The following is a 14,674-nucleotide window of genomic DNA, read 5'->3' as shown; positions in this document are numbered from 1 at the left end:
TAGTGGACAGAGATAACTTGGTACATTTCACTCTTTTGACCACTGCTCCCACGTTTGGCAAAGATAGCCATGGTTTCAAAGATGCCCCCATTTCAGAATTCTTTCAATAGTGCTGAAGCATGTAGATGTAGGTGTCAGGAAAAAAAAATGTTTAGAAGCATCATTATGACACTTAGCTAGATGCTTTAAACCAAGATATTCGACTTTTCCAGTCTCAGTTTTCTTATCTGAGAAATGGTGATTAAATAAGATAATTTATGTAAAGCACCTAGAACTAATGTCTGTATCATTAAATGCTTCTTATTGGTAAAAACATTTATCAGCCAACTATAAGCCATGTCATCAAGACTTTTCTGAATTAGCATGCAGGTATGACACAGATATATGATGCTGCCTGACTAGTCTTTCACCCACATGTCTAAAGAATAATCTAAGAGTCAAGTTGAGAGTAGTGGCAATACCAAACATGCTTATCAAAGCAGGTGCTCTGCATCCCCAATCAATCTTAAAGTACTTTTAATATATGTCAACAAACTAAGAATCCCCTAGTCCTCTGTTAAAACACACCATACCTCTAGCACTGCCCAACTAAATATCATCTCCAAATAAATGTATTTAAAATAGAAATTCTGGTTAATTTATCAACAGTTCATCAAAAGGCAGATAATGCTCCCTATCCTCACTAACATTTAGCACAATCAACTTTGCAGTAAAATCACCCTTTTAAAAATCTAAAATTCCTGTCCCACCCCGCCTTCAGGTTAGTAGAGAAAGTCTTTCCATGCTGATCATGGCAAGCTTCCAGCTTCTCTTTCTTACATTTTTCTTTCTCCCAGCCATTATCACAGGATGCTATGACAGAAACCCAGTTCCATTTAAAGAGATGACGTTCAATTGTATAATTGAACGTCAGTTATAAGCCACTGGCATAAAGAGTATAGAAGCAAAGTATTTCAATTTAAATACCAGCATGCACTAATACTAACACACAAGAATAAATACACCAAACCATCAATAAAATATTGATGGAGTTGAAAACAATTTTTGAAAATTCTGTACCACAAAAGTCACACAATCAAGGATAACTGATAAGTAAGCCAGAAAAAAAATGCAATTTTCTTATATACAAAGAGCTGTTAAACAAGTAGGAAGAAAAAAGGGATAGACAAAAAAGGCCAGGAAACTTTTTAAAAGTCATTCTGTTATAAAAAGAAAAATGCAAATGGCCTATAAATAGATTTTTAAATGTTTTATCTCAACATTGAATAAGTCAAAAAAGTAAAATAGAGTAGCATTTGTTTTCCTAATAGATATAAAAGTTAAAAAATATTGACTAGTATTTTTAGGTATGTGAGGAGAAAGATACCCATGTAAGTGGAAGTACAAATTTACTCAATCTTCTTGAATGTCAACCGTAACTTTTAGACAAATTTTTAATATTAACAACTTTTAACTCAAAAATTAGAAAAATTCTTAAGGATATATGCACAAAAATGCTCATCAGAGTGTTATTAATAATGCTAAAAACTGAAGATGATATATTAGGCAATTGGTTTAAACAAGTATATTAAAATTGGTGGAATACTATGTTATTTAAAATACATAAAATATGTATTGGCTTAAACTGTCATATTGTTAGTAGATTATACTTAGGAATTTCATGTTACCACTTATATAAAATTATATACAGCTAAGCATTATTATTTTTAGAATAATGAGTGCCAAAGATGTGATCATTTTAGGACAATGGAATTTCAAATGATATTTTATTTTTTTAATAATATTTCACACTGTGTATATTTTGAGATGAACAGGTACTATTTTAAGATAAAGTTGAGTTCTTCCCTGATCTTCTAATATAAGCTAGCTTACCCACATGCTATCATTTTTCTCTTTTTGAAACCTTCTTTCCTGAAATTTATGATAACTTATGTTTTCATATTTGTCTATGAAATTACATATTTATATTTGGCTCCCCACTCAGTAATGTGAAAGTGGAGGCCATGTCTGTTTTCTTTACCAATGGAGACTGGCACCTTTCAAACTTCTTGCTTGATTGTCAGTATTTAATTGAACAGAGAGATAACCCAAGAAACCAATCTAGACATCCAAGATACCCAATAAAGGAACAGATACAAATACTATACTCGCCCTGCCTCAAGGGACTATATAAGAATTGGTTAGAGACAGACAAAACGAAAGCTGCAAGTAGAAATCTTTAGTTGAGTAGATTTGATCAAGGTAGTGCCTGGAAGTATCTATTGCCCAACTTCATTCTGTAGTAAAGGAGAAGAATGGGATCCAAAGTAAGCAGGACTGGGGACAGGAGGAGTCTTCTACTGCTTTGAAAAGAGGGCAAAGAAGAGAAAGGGCAAGAGGAAAATCCTAAGTGTTGACCAATAAGGGTTTCAAGAGTTTTCTTTTCAGTGGTCTCACTTGCTCACTGGGGTGGTCCTTCATATGCATATTACATATTTATGAGTTAAGCATCTATTCAGAGTCTTTACTGAGTGTCTAATAATTCAAGACAAAAAAAAGTCACAATCCCTGCCATTAAGTAATTAAGAAATATAGCAGGCACATAAGTAATAATATCATAAATTAATGCCAGGTATTTTAATATTATACTTTAGATTCTGCACAGTGCTTTCACGTGATGCTCTCATTCAAGGTAAAATGTGTTCAGTGCCATAAGAGTGGCATAACCAAATTAATATAGAAGCATACCTGGTATTTTAGGAATGTCTTCATGCTAAAATAAAATAAAAATTTTAAAAACTATATAAAAGGAATCCAAACTACTCCACCAGGTTCTGGTTAGACCCTAATGAGGAGGTTATTTCTGCAGTTAGAGATATATTTTCATTGAAAACATGTGGCATTTAGCCATCTCTCTTTGGATAGTTAATCTAGGCAATGTTTGCTTAAAGACAGAGACTGTGTCAAAGCAGCTGGCCTGCCTCAGTAGGTGCTGACATATAGTGTCTTCTAACACAAGAGATTTGGACAGTGGTTGCCTTCATGGCTACCACATTATGGACAAACTGAGAACCTCTATTTGCATCTTTCCAATTTAAAACATAACTGCTTTATTTATTGGTTGTAATCCCCCAACAACTGACTGAACTCCAAGAATTTTTAAAAACACGTGGGTGTTTATACATTGCAAGTAAACAGGAATGTTTTCCTTTGTGACTTCTGACTCCTTGCGCAGATGTTTTTCACACCATCCTACAAAACATCTCTGCTGATAGGTAGAGAGAGACCAGATCTCCTGTAATGATGTTACCTGGAAATCATGGTGGCTAAGGAGATACGGGCAGCTCCTCTTCACCTACACAGTGGTAGCTGTGATTGTGATAAAGAATCCTCTTTTGTCCCAGTGACTTAAAGTTCAGATTTACTCACCTGCCACGTTACTTTACAGCTGTTCTGTTATCCATTTGAAATAATCCTAAAAGGTTAATTCCACCAAGCACTGTTAATTAACTACAATAATAATTTTGTTAAATATTATTTTCTGGTATGATTTTTTTCCTTATTTATTTTATAATAATCCAGAAATGTTAGAAGCAAGTTTAATCTTATAGCATGAAAATAATTTCTATGAGCCCTGACTGGTTTGGCTCAGTGGATAGAGCGTCGGCCTGTGGACTGAAGGGTCCCGGGGTCGATTCCAGTCAGGGGCATGTGCCTTGGTTGCGGGCACATCCCCAGTAGGGGGTGTGCAGGAGGCAGCTGATCAATGTTTCTCTCTCATTGATGTTTCTAACTCTCTATCTCTCTCCCTTCCTCTCTGTAAAAAATCAATAAAATATATTTAAAAAAAGAAAATAATTTCTATGAGCTAAACACATATGTACACACATTCTTGTAAAACTTTAATGAAACAGATACTTCTGGACTCGGCCATATAATACTTTACATTTAGTTCAAATTGCCCTAATGACCTTCAGACAAGGGAGTAACTTCTTTTGCTTTTCAGCAATTGAAATCAATCTCTTTAATCTTATATTCATTTGGAAGCGAAGAGAAAAGGAAAGGTAGAGAAATATTTATTGCATATCTTCAATGAACCAATCTCTACAATCAGAGATCATATATACTTTCTTCTTCAATGAGTCCAACTTCATGGCAAGGTGAGAATTGTAATTCATGTTTTAGAGATAGTGAAACTAAGGCTCAAAGAGGGTAAAGGCCTAAAAAATGTGAATTCAACTTTATGGTAGCATACCCATTCACCCTCTTTAAATGCAGTGTTCAATGGCAGCAAAAGAGAGACAGGTCTGCACGACCTTAGACTTCTTGCATAAAAAACATGAATAGATTCACCACCATACTCTACTCTTTGAAACCTCTTGAAATATTCAAATTGCGAGGTGTGTTCAAATAAAAAAAAGACATATAATAGCTGTAATGATGTCAGCCCAATGTATTAAAAAAAGAGGGAGAAAATATTTTTGAAAATGCATCTCATAGTGCATAAGAGCAAGTTCAAGGCAAAGCTATGGTCTGGCAGTTTCACGGGAGGTTAGAAGGGACAGCTGTGTTCCACGTAAATTTGCTGACCCTCATGAACTTCCCATCAACAAGATTCTCTCATCTTCCCATTATTGCTGTTCAACAATTAATCAACAGCTGTTGAAACATTATAAGCATGCTTGTAATTTGGGATAAAATTAATGATTGCCTATCTATTAAAATGCTGAGGGAGGCTTTGTTTTCCAGCCTCAGTGTGAACTTGCTGATTTATTCTTCAAATCAATTACCCTCCTAAATTCCCTTGCCTCCTGCCTGTTGGCTAAGAGCATCCCACACCCCATGCTTTCCCTAAGTGAGCTTGAGACATTCATAAGACCGTTTGCTTGTCTGGTCATGTGGATCTATAGAACACAGATATATGTTAGTACAGTAAAAGATAAGCTTACTTAGGAAGAGCAATTTTTTATTTTATTGTTTTATAGTTATCTGAAAGTAAATTTTCAGAAATAACAGTAGTTATCAAAACATTATTATGGTGGACAATGTGAATCAATGACTCAAATAGTAGTGAATAAATATGATATTTTATATAAAATTTAAAAAGCCATTGGAAACTTCTTTAAATGGTTGTATTCCTCTCTGGCTAGTATTTTTTTTTTTGCAAACTATTTCATGATGTACTTAAAAACTGAACCTACTAATGACCTAGGACATTAACACTGCTAAGTGTCCATCAGAAATTTAATTTCAGGAAAGTGGGTATCTTGGCAGTGGTGGTGTTCTAAGTTCAGTCAAGCCAAGCATTGGGATTCTGCTTTCATGCCAAAGAGTTTGGACCCAGATCACTCTTACCCACAAGATTGAGAGACAAAACCCTACCCTCTGCTTCCTCAGGCTTATCTTAGGAAATGTGCTGGACTACTTCAGTTAATTATTAGTCATTGAGGAATAAAATGATCCTTAACTTAGATTCTGAAAAGTACTAGTGGAACATAGTTACAGATGTGAATCACTTCTGTTCCCTCTACACTAGTCTCCATACACTACTGCGCTATTATTACCTGTTTCTAAGTCAAGTAATAGTAAGTATTCAGTTGTCTCATTTCCAGCCTCATAGCTCATGCATGTACACGCTTCAAATCACTGATCCAGAGAACTACCATGAGGCACTCTAAGTGAAGCCACTACTGTTCAAACAAATTTCAGTTCTGCTGCCACCTAAACCAATAAGAAACCCATTTCACTGTTTATATGTTTTCAGATTAATTACATATTAGAAGGAAAAAAATACCGGTATCAGAATGTTTTTCAAAAATAGAAACAGCCTTTGCTATGAGGATATGAAACACATAATCTGGGGTGAGTGAAAATTTTAGTTATATAATGGGCTACAGATTTCATTCTCTTCTATATATCTGAAATGCTCAGTTCTCAATCTGACCATTTTTATTTCTTCAAAGTACAATAACAAAATATTTTTTTCATCTACAAGGAAGCAATATTTCTCCTATAAACTACACCTAATATATTACTAATAATGGTGTGCCACTTCAAACAAATTGCAAACTGATGTTAGTGTTCTTACCGATGGTATACCAACTAATAACTCCCTGCAGGCCAATTTGCATACAAAATGTAATATTTAAAGCCAAGTTACAGTTAGCACTTTAATATGGAATCCTGTGATTGTATTATACTGAAAACTATTTATACTTACTACAAGGATTTTAATTTATGAAAAATTATACTATTAGAGTTGCCATTACAACAAACCAATCTGCAACCAATTACTAACAAACTCAAAGACCAGGAGTCTTTGTTTATACTTAAGGAGTCAGAAAATATAATGCATTGCACTCCCTTCAGTATAATGGTGGAAAGTAAATAAGGATAGCTGAACAATTACGTATTTAAATTATAAGTGTAGTGACACCACACAAAGACACACACACCTAAAATCCTATACCAAGAAAATAGCATGGAGAAATAAATTTGAATAACCTCAATTTAAAAAGCAAAAATTAAGAATACCAGTTGCCTTTCAAGTGTAGGATTTACTAATTAATAATATTGGATATGTTGAGTTTCTTCACAGAAATTCACAGAACTAAATTATAAATAATGCCACCAGTACATCCACAAAAATGGAAGTCGTAATGGCCTGTGTGTATTTACCAATACTGATTTTTCTCACTATTCTCCCAAAATTTATACTTTCACCTTGCTAGAATCTATTATTCATTTCAAGTGATGGAAGATTGGTTCTAAGTGTCAACTCACAAATTCTTCACTCCAGTTAAATGAAGTACATTTCCCAAATGTTCTAATTGTCTGCTTCTTATGGAAGAGGGATATGTACTTTATAAAACCCATTTGTTGCTTAAAATCATAATTATGCCTTTCAAATTAGCTTTAGGTTAATTACATTTTATGTTTCACCTCAATATAAAAAATAAACATACTGAAGTTGAATACGTTTACATTCCTGGTTTGGTTTGTATAATAAAGTGACAGAGTAGCTTGATTTATTAAGATAGTCCAAACACTCAGAGAAACCACAGAGATGGTCACATAAACCAATGCACACATACATCTTGTATGCACACACACAGACATACATCCACACACACTCACACATTTCATTTAAATGAATCTCAGAGAAGATGTTGCACGTGCAAACCAAAATTCCATTTAACAATGATCTCAGAGTCTTTAAGCATCTATTAACAATCAAAGTTGATTCTTCTTTTTCCTCATTTCAGCTTGCCTTTTTGTACATTAAGAATGATACAGTCCCTCAATCTTCCTCATTCTTCCCAGCATAATTTTACACCCCCACCCCTCATTTCAAATATTATTAGTCAAAGTACATGAGTAAGCTGTGGGGGATGGGAGATACCCTTCAAAGGCAAATTCTATAAATACTGTGAGCTAAATTTTGTTATGTGATAAGCACCAAGAGTTACAGCTGCCATCAGCAAGAGGAATGAAGGCTGCACAAGAGAGAAAATGTTCTCTAGTCATATTTTTATAGTGAACATAACACTGCAAAGTAATAGAAATTATAGCTTCCTGTGAAAGGTTAGCACCGACTTTAAAGTTATAGTCCCTGCTTCCTGCTGATTTGGGTCACAACCTTAGACAAGTCATTGAACTGCTTTTTGACTCAACTTCTCAGATATTAAATTGGCAGAAATCCCATGTGACATCTTCCTATCAGCAGCACAGTGAATATTACAGAGATAGTGTGGGTAAAGACATGTTGGATTGCAAAGCAAAAAAAAAAAAAAAGACAAATCCATCAAATGTTAGCATACACTTGATCCCAGTTTATCTCTAATGATTTAAGTAAGAAGCATTTAATTTCCAGGTTAAAAGAAACCTGGGCATTTTTATTAATCCTGGTTCTTCTGTGCAGTATTTATATTTAATAAGGTACTCTCTTATTGTTGACAAAGTCATGTTAAAATATTTAATCTAAAGCTCAAAATTAATAACCCTCAGTTCCTGAATAAAAAGGTCTGAACTATGTGAATGAAATACTATTAAAATTACGATTTTTACCAATGGACACTTCATTGTTAACAAAAGATAAATAAATTCAGGATTTTCATTATGGAAAGATTTTTCCTCCCGATTTTTTTTGTGCACATTCACTTCAATAGAACAGGATGAGAAAAGGTGCACACACTCAGCACATCATAATATGTTTGTTGGTACTAGACTTAAAGCTGGTGGCCAAGTGATCTTGGAAGTCTCTCTTGGGATTTCTGACTTTCTGAATAATTGGGATGTCTAAAATTAGATCCTGAAAAGTCCTTGATAAGATGCTCTCTTCACCCAATCTTTGATTTTATTTGACATAGCTAGATAAGTAGATGAGAAATTTCCAGCAAGACTGAGGATTCTCCACTGGCTTTATCAGAGTAGTCACCAACAGCCCAGTCACAAGTTATTATTAGGTGTTTTTTGACTCCTTAGGAGCAAACTGCTGTGCAAGTACAGAATTTAAAATGGATTGTCTTACTCTAAGAACAACTCACAGGCAACAATCAGCATTTTGTCAGGATCTGGCAATTTAAAAATGAATCCCTGGAGTAAAAAGTTTTGAATAAAACATTTTGAATCTTCATGGTCTAGCACAGTGCCTGGCCTATGTGTGAATAAATACTAGTAAAAGCATGCCTGCCAAGAATATAATCCATACCTGATCACCTACATTGATAAAAGCCCCAAAACCTGGGAGAAGCTTGATTCTTGGTGGTGATTCCATTATGACTTTGAATTCATATTTTGTCTAATTTATTTCATGTTCATTCAAGGTAAGTTAATTCCCCTGCCCAAGCACTGTCACTAAATGTCTGATGGAGATAATAAGACAAGATCTCTTTTCTCAAAGTACTAACTTCTAGGGCAGAAGTAATAGTGTCTGGCATAAAGTTAGCATTCAATGAATGTTTATATGAAAGACTGTAAGCCAAGGCTTAAAAAAAAGGGGGGAACTAAATCCTACATAATAAAAGGCTAATATGCAAATTGTCCCCTCGGGAGTTCGACCAACAGGGAATTTGACTGCCCACTATGACATGTGCTGAATGAAGGAAGGCCTGGGCCAGCAGCCAATATCTGGCAGCAAGGGGAAGGAAGGCCCCTATCAGCCCTGATCGCCAGCCAGGCCTAGGAACCCTACCCATGCACGAATTTTGTGCACCAGGCCTCTAGTAAGAGTATAAGCACCCTTGAGGAAGTAGGATAGAAGACTTGAATATTTCTAATTTTGACATTTAAAAAAAAGGAGTAATGATTAAAATATAGGGGGATTTAATTGGGGAGAATGAGAGAAACTTATAGGCAAATGAAATAGTATAGGCAAATATATGGAAATCACATGAGTTTTTAGGATCTGTTAGAGAAGAGATAATCTCCTAGGCCATGATGTAATGGGCATGGCATGATGTAGAACCTCCCTGGACTCTCTAATTTGTAGAACCCCTCTCCAAACTTCCTAGTCACAGGGTTGTTGTACCTTGATCTGTGTTGCATTTCTATTCAAAATCACCTAAGAATGATTTAGCAGGTTTAGCAATCATATTTTTCTATTACTGTGTATGAAATTTTCAACCAACTAAAATCTGTACATCTTACAAGTATTGTAAGGCTTGTCACACTTTTTTGGTGTTCTTGTTAATCTTCACCTGAGGATATTTTTCCATTGATTTTTTAGGGAGAGTGAAAGAGAAGAAAAGATAGAGAGAAACATCAATGTGAAAGAAATACATCGATTGGTTGCCTCCTGCATGAGCCCCAACCAGGACCCTGGCTTGGGAGGAGCCTGCAACAAAGTTACATGCCTTTGACCAGAATCAAACCCAGGACCCTTTGGTCTGCAGGCTGACACTTTATCCACTGAGCCAAACCAGCTAAGGTGGTCACACATATTTTTGTAAATGATCTTTTGATGTCATGCTGAATCTGATATTGCTGTTACATTTCTTTTCTGTTGTTATCGTGATTCATTATTTTAATGTCAAAATTTTCCTTGCATATTGACTTTGTCTTACTCTGTAATAATTACTCCTCCATGCTTTAGGTAATGAAAAAATTTATAATTAGACCATACATTTTGAGATGGTCAGAGACTGAACCTGGTGGTACACCACTAGAGACCTCCAGCCAGATTGATTGAGCTCCATCATTGACTTGATGAACTATTCATCCACATAACTGTTTGCTTACCCAGCCTATGTTTCTCTAGCTTCTATACAATTTTCATGATATACTTTTTGAGCTATACTGCTGAAATTAAAGCTCACTCTCTCACTCCCACCCAATAAATATCTAAGACTATGTATGTTCTGTGTAGGACTATGTTCTCTGGATGGAAACAAAACTTACATTGAATATTTCTACATGTCTTTATTCAGTCATTTATTTATCCTTTCAACTAACATTTATTGATTGCCTACATTATTACTCCTTGGTTGACCAGAATTAATTTCAGAATATCCCATGGTGTTCTGTAGCTGGCTTATACCAGTTCACCATAACCAGTTGTGTACATCCCTTCAAAACTTCATGGTCAATGATACCCTTTGGTAAGTTAAATCAAACTGGTAGGAATATTTGCTGTATCATAATCAGCACTTGCTATGTATCAGGAATTATTGTTATTGTTAAGCAAGCTGGTTGTTAAATATTTACCAGCATAAAACTGAGAATAATTCTAATCATTCTCCAAAGGTTAAGCTTTTGGTAATACAAATAGGGTCATCTGAAGGTAGAGGTTTTATGGGAAAATAATACTGTTAATACATGATACATTTGAGGTGATCTCAGGACATCTCTGAGAAGACAGCTCATAGGTACAAATAAAGGATGGATACACAGGAACAGAGGAAAAACAGAGATGTAAATTTGGAAACCGTCAATTTGTTGATATCAATGTAGTCCCAGAGTGGATGAGACTTACAAAGAAGAAAATGCAGATGGCAGGAGCAAAAGTCTAAAAAATGAATCTTGTAGAGCATCTACTTTTAAAGAAAGAGGAGAATACATAGTTTCCAATGGAGCCTTTGAAGACCAGAAAGAAGCCCAAGATGCAAGAAGAACCAATATAAATCCACCAGCATATAAACAAGCACCAGTAGAGGACAGGAGGAGCACTCATTGCTGGGGTTTGGTTGTCCATCTGCCCTGAGAACCACTCTACACCTATAATTCATGACAGAGTCAAGGGCACAACTTTGTCTTCTGAAATTAAAGAAAAATATTCAAGTAGATGGGGATTTAAAGCATTATTGCAATTTTATCGTGAAGGACACATTTATCTATATTAACATGGAATCAAGTATAATTATATTTTATCATTTTAGAATCTATTTTAATATTCTCTAATATTGATAATCTAAAAACAAATGTGTTTTGTTCTTTCTCTTACCTCCCTTGGCATAGTCATAGTTTATTTATCATCACTAGTAAATGTGCTGGGGTGTTGTTGTTGCCTGTATGTGTGTTTTTCAAAATAGAACTATGAAAGAAAGGAAAGATAATTAACAGAAGTAATTCTTCCCAATATGCTTCACCAGTACTATAAAATCACCCCAAACTGCTATATTGTTCAAGTCAGTTAGCTTCCTCTTTTGGAATCACAGATGCTCTTACAATCTTGTTGGGATTTGTAAATCTCAAAAAATGTGCAGTAGTGACAAGTACAAAATATGAATGATATATAAAATGGTGACATGGAAGACATATGCTGCTTCTTTTTCACCAGGTATTTTTACTTTATTTTTCTCCCAAAGTTGTAAATCCTGGGCTAATAAATGAACTATAATACAAATTTACTCCAAGTAATTCTTCAGTTTTTATTCCTATCAAATCCAGCACTCCATTCTGGATTACTGATGTCAGGGGAAGTCCCCAAGAAGTAGATTATAAGCAAGTTTTTATTTTGAGGCATTTTTCAAATTTTCTGCAGTGCATACATATTAGATTTATAATTTGTTAAAATATACTTAATCCCCCAAAAATACTTTTTGCATAAACTTAGATTTTCATTCAAAACCACATTTATATCAGTTTGCTTTGTTTTAGCAAAAATACAGCCAATAAAATATATATGTCCCATTAAGAAACTGAATTTATTCACAAAAGTAAAGTAATTTGGAAGATGTTTATTTTACAATAAGAATAAATTGAATTGTAATTTCATAGCAAATGTTGACAATTTTAAAAATAGAATGGATAAGAGTCAACATGAAATGCCATAAATACAAACTTCTCACAAACAGGGATGTCATTATCAAGAATGGTATAAACCACACAGCCCCTAAAACCTTGCAAGATCATCTACATGAGTGGACACACAACCCAACTCAGCTTACATTGCCATCCATGAGTGATTTAGGAAGAGCTTTAAATCGCTGTGTTGATTTGTACGCAAGTGTGTAAGTTTGGTCTGAATTATATTTAATGTATGGAACAAGATTATTTTTCTCATCCATGATTGATCTTTTCTTTTGCTCGGTTCAAAATATATTACTCATTTCTGCCAACAAAACCATTCTTCCAGACACAGATGTTATGTCATAAAGAGAGACTTATGTGTGCTGGTATAAATAACAAAGGTGTTAGCTGGAATTAAAGGGAGACATTTCCTGTTTACATATATCTCTCTTCAGTGATTACTGAGTGAGGGTGAAAATCTGCTATAAATAAATTTTATATAAACAACATGTTTAAGGAACATTGGAAAGTTTGAGAAAGAAAATGTATCTTCAAATAAATGACTGTTTTGTTCACCCCATATAGAATTTACATGACTGTTATACATATACAGATTCTAAGATATCCATTAATCACCAGCTTTGAATTAAATCCCCATTTGAAGAGAGCACATGTGCTTCTGAGTGTGATTTTTATAAACACCAAGATGTCTTTACACCCTTACATGTTTTGGGATCAGTTATTGCTTCCAAAACCTTCCCATGAAAAGAAATTCCAAATGGGGGGAGATTTTTCTTGCCCTCTCCCTTGGCCTGCTACATGGAGTAAGCCTTTGTCATCCTGCTGATACGCTATCTTATACAGTTAGGTATTCTCAGCTCACTCAGCAGCTTCCAACAGCTGCTTTCTGACACTTCTAGAGGGCTATATGAAAGCTGAATTGCCAACAGCTGTGGGACCACCAGCTCTAGAATAATGATTCTCCTATCAATCCTGGAATGAGCCTTGTAGAGATTCTAAGAACAAAACATAGACAAACATTCTCACTCATGCTTCACAGATCCCTTTACAATTTTTCCCCAGCTGTCCAGAGGTAGCATAGGAGAGCGCTGTGCCTAAAAGAACATGAGCTGTACAGATGGAGGGTTCCAATCCTACCTCCTCCACACAGCTGTGTGACCTTGAGTAAGATGCTTAGTTTGCTTGTGCTTCAGTTTCTTCTCTTATACTTCAGGGATGATGATGATAATAATACTCACTCCACAGGGTTGTTACAAGTAATTTACACATAAAAACTTATAAAGTAGGTAGAAAAGAGTCTAGCACTGAGTATTTATTAAAGCAAAAAAGAAAAAGAAAATTTTATTGAGTCAACATCATTTTCCTGTATTTTCTTTCATTTAATTTTCTGGACAAACACATGAGGGTAACATTATTATATCTATTTTATAGCTAAGAAATATGAGGCATAAGAGAGTAGCCAACTTGTCAACTAAAACATAACAGGCACTCAATTGTCTACAGAGAGAGTGCATTTTCCACAGCTCAGATTAAATAGAACTTAAATGTTTAGAAGAACAACTCCCAAGCTACTGATTAAAAAAATATTCACCAGAGTCATTGTTTGTGCACTTATATTCCAGCTTGCTCCAAAATAGATTTGGGAAGAATTATACAAAGTACAAAGACTGGTAAATAGATAAAGAAGAGGAAATATTTGCTATCTTCCAGGTGTCATCTTCCAGAACTAAATGACTGGAGGTCAGTGATTAATATTCTGTGGGTCATGAACAGCTCAATATTCTCACTGAGTCTCCAATCCTACCTGTTGTTCAGGATTGACTATCTGTGGTTCTCCCCTCAATAAATTCATATGTTGAAATCTGAATTCAATATAGGTGATAGATTACCAGGTGAGTTTTTGGGGAAGTGATTGGATATGAGGTTAGAGCCCTCGTGAATGGGATTAGTGCTTCTATAAAACCACAGAGAGTTCTCTGGCCACTGCTTCCACCATAAGAGGACACAGTGAAAAGACACTTAGGCCATCTGAGAACCAGGAAGCCTCTCTTACCAGATGGTGAATCTACCAGCACCTGATCTTGAACTTACATCCTCCAGAACGGTGAGAAATATATTTCTGTTGTTAATAAGGCACCTGATCTATGGTATTGTCTGATCTATGGTATTGTGTTGTATCATGCTGAACAGACTGAGAAACCTGTTCAAAGGAGGCACAGTGAGGAAGGCATCCTCTAGTCATCAGCTCTAGCAAGACTGGTGGGCATCTCATTAGAGATAATTAAAGTAATGGAATCATTACCTGTTGTCTTATTATCCTGCTGTTTCTCCTTTTCACCTGTACTTTGAAATGGAAGATTATTTTTGGAAACAATTTCAAAAATAATCTAAAATATTGGTGACAAAGTCTGTCCTGGACATGTAATTCTTCATGTAAACACTGCTG

This window comes from Plecotus auritus, assembly GCF_963455305.1.
Source record: "Plecotus auritus genome assembly, chromosome: 3".
Lineage (NCBI taxonomy): Eukaryota > Metazoa > Chordata > Mammalia > Chiroptera > Vespertilionidae > Plecotus > Plecotus auritus.
Note: the sequence above shows the minus strand (reverse complement) of the source record.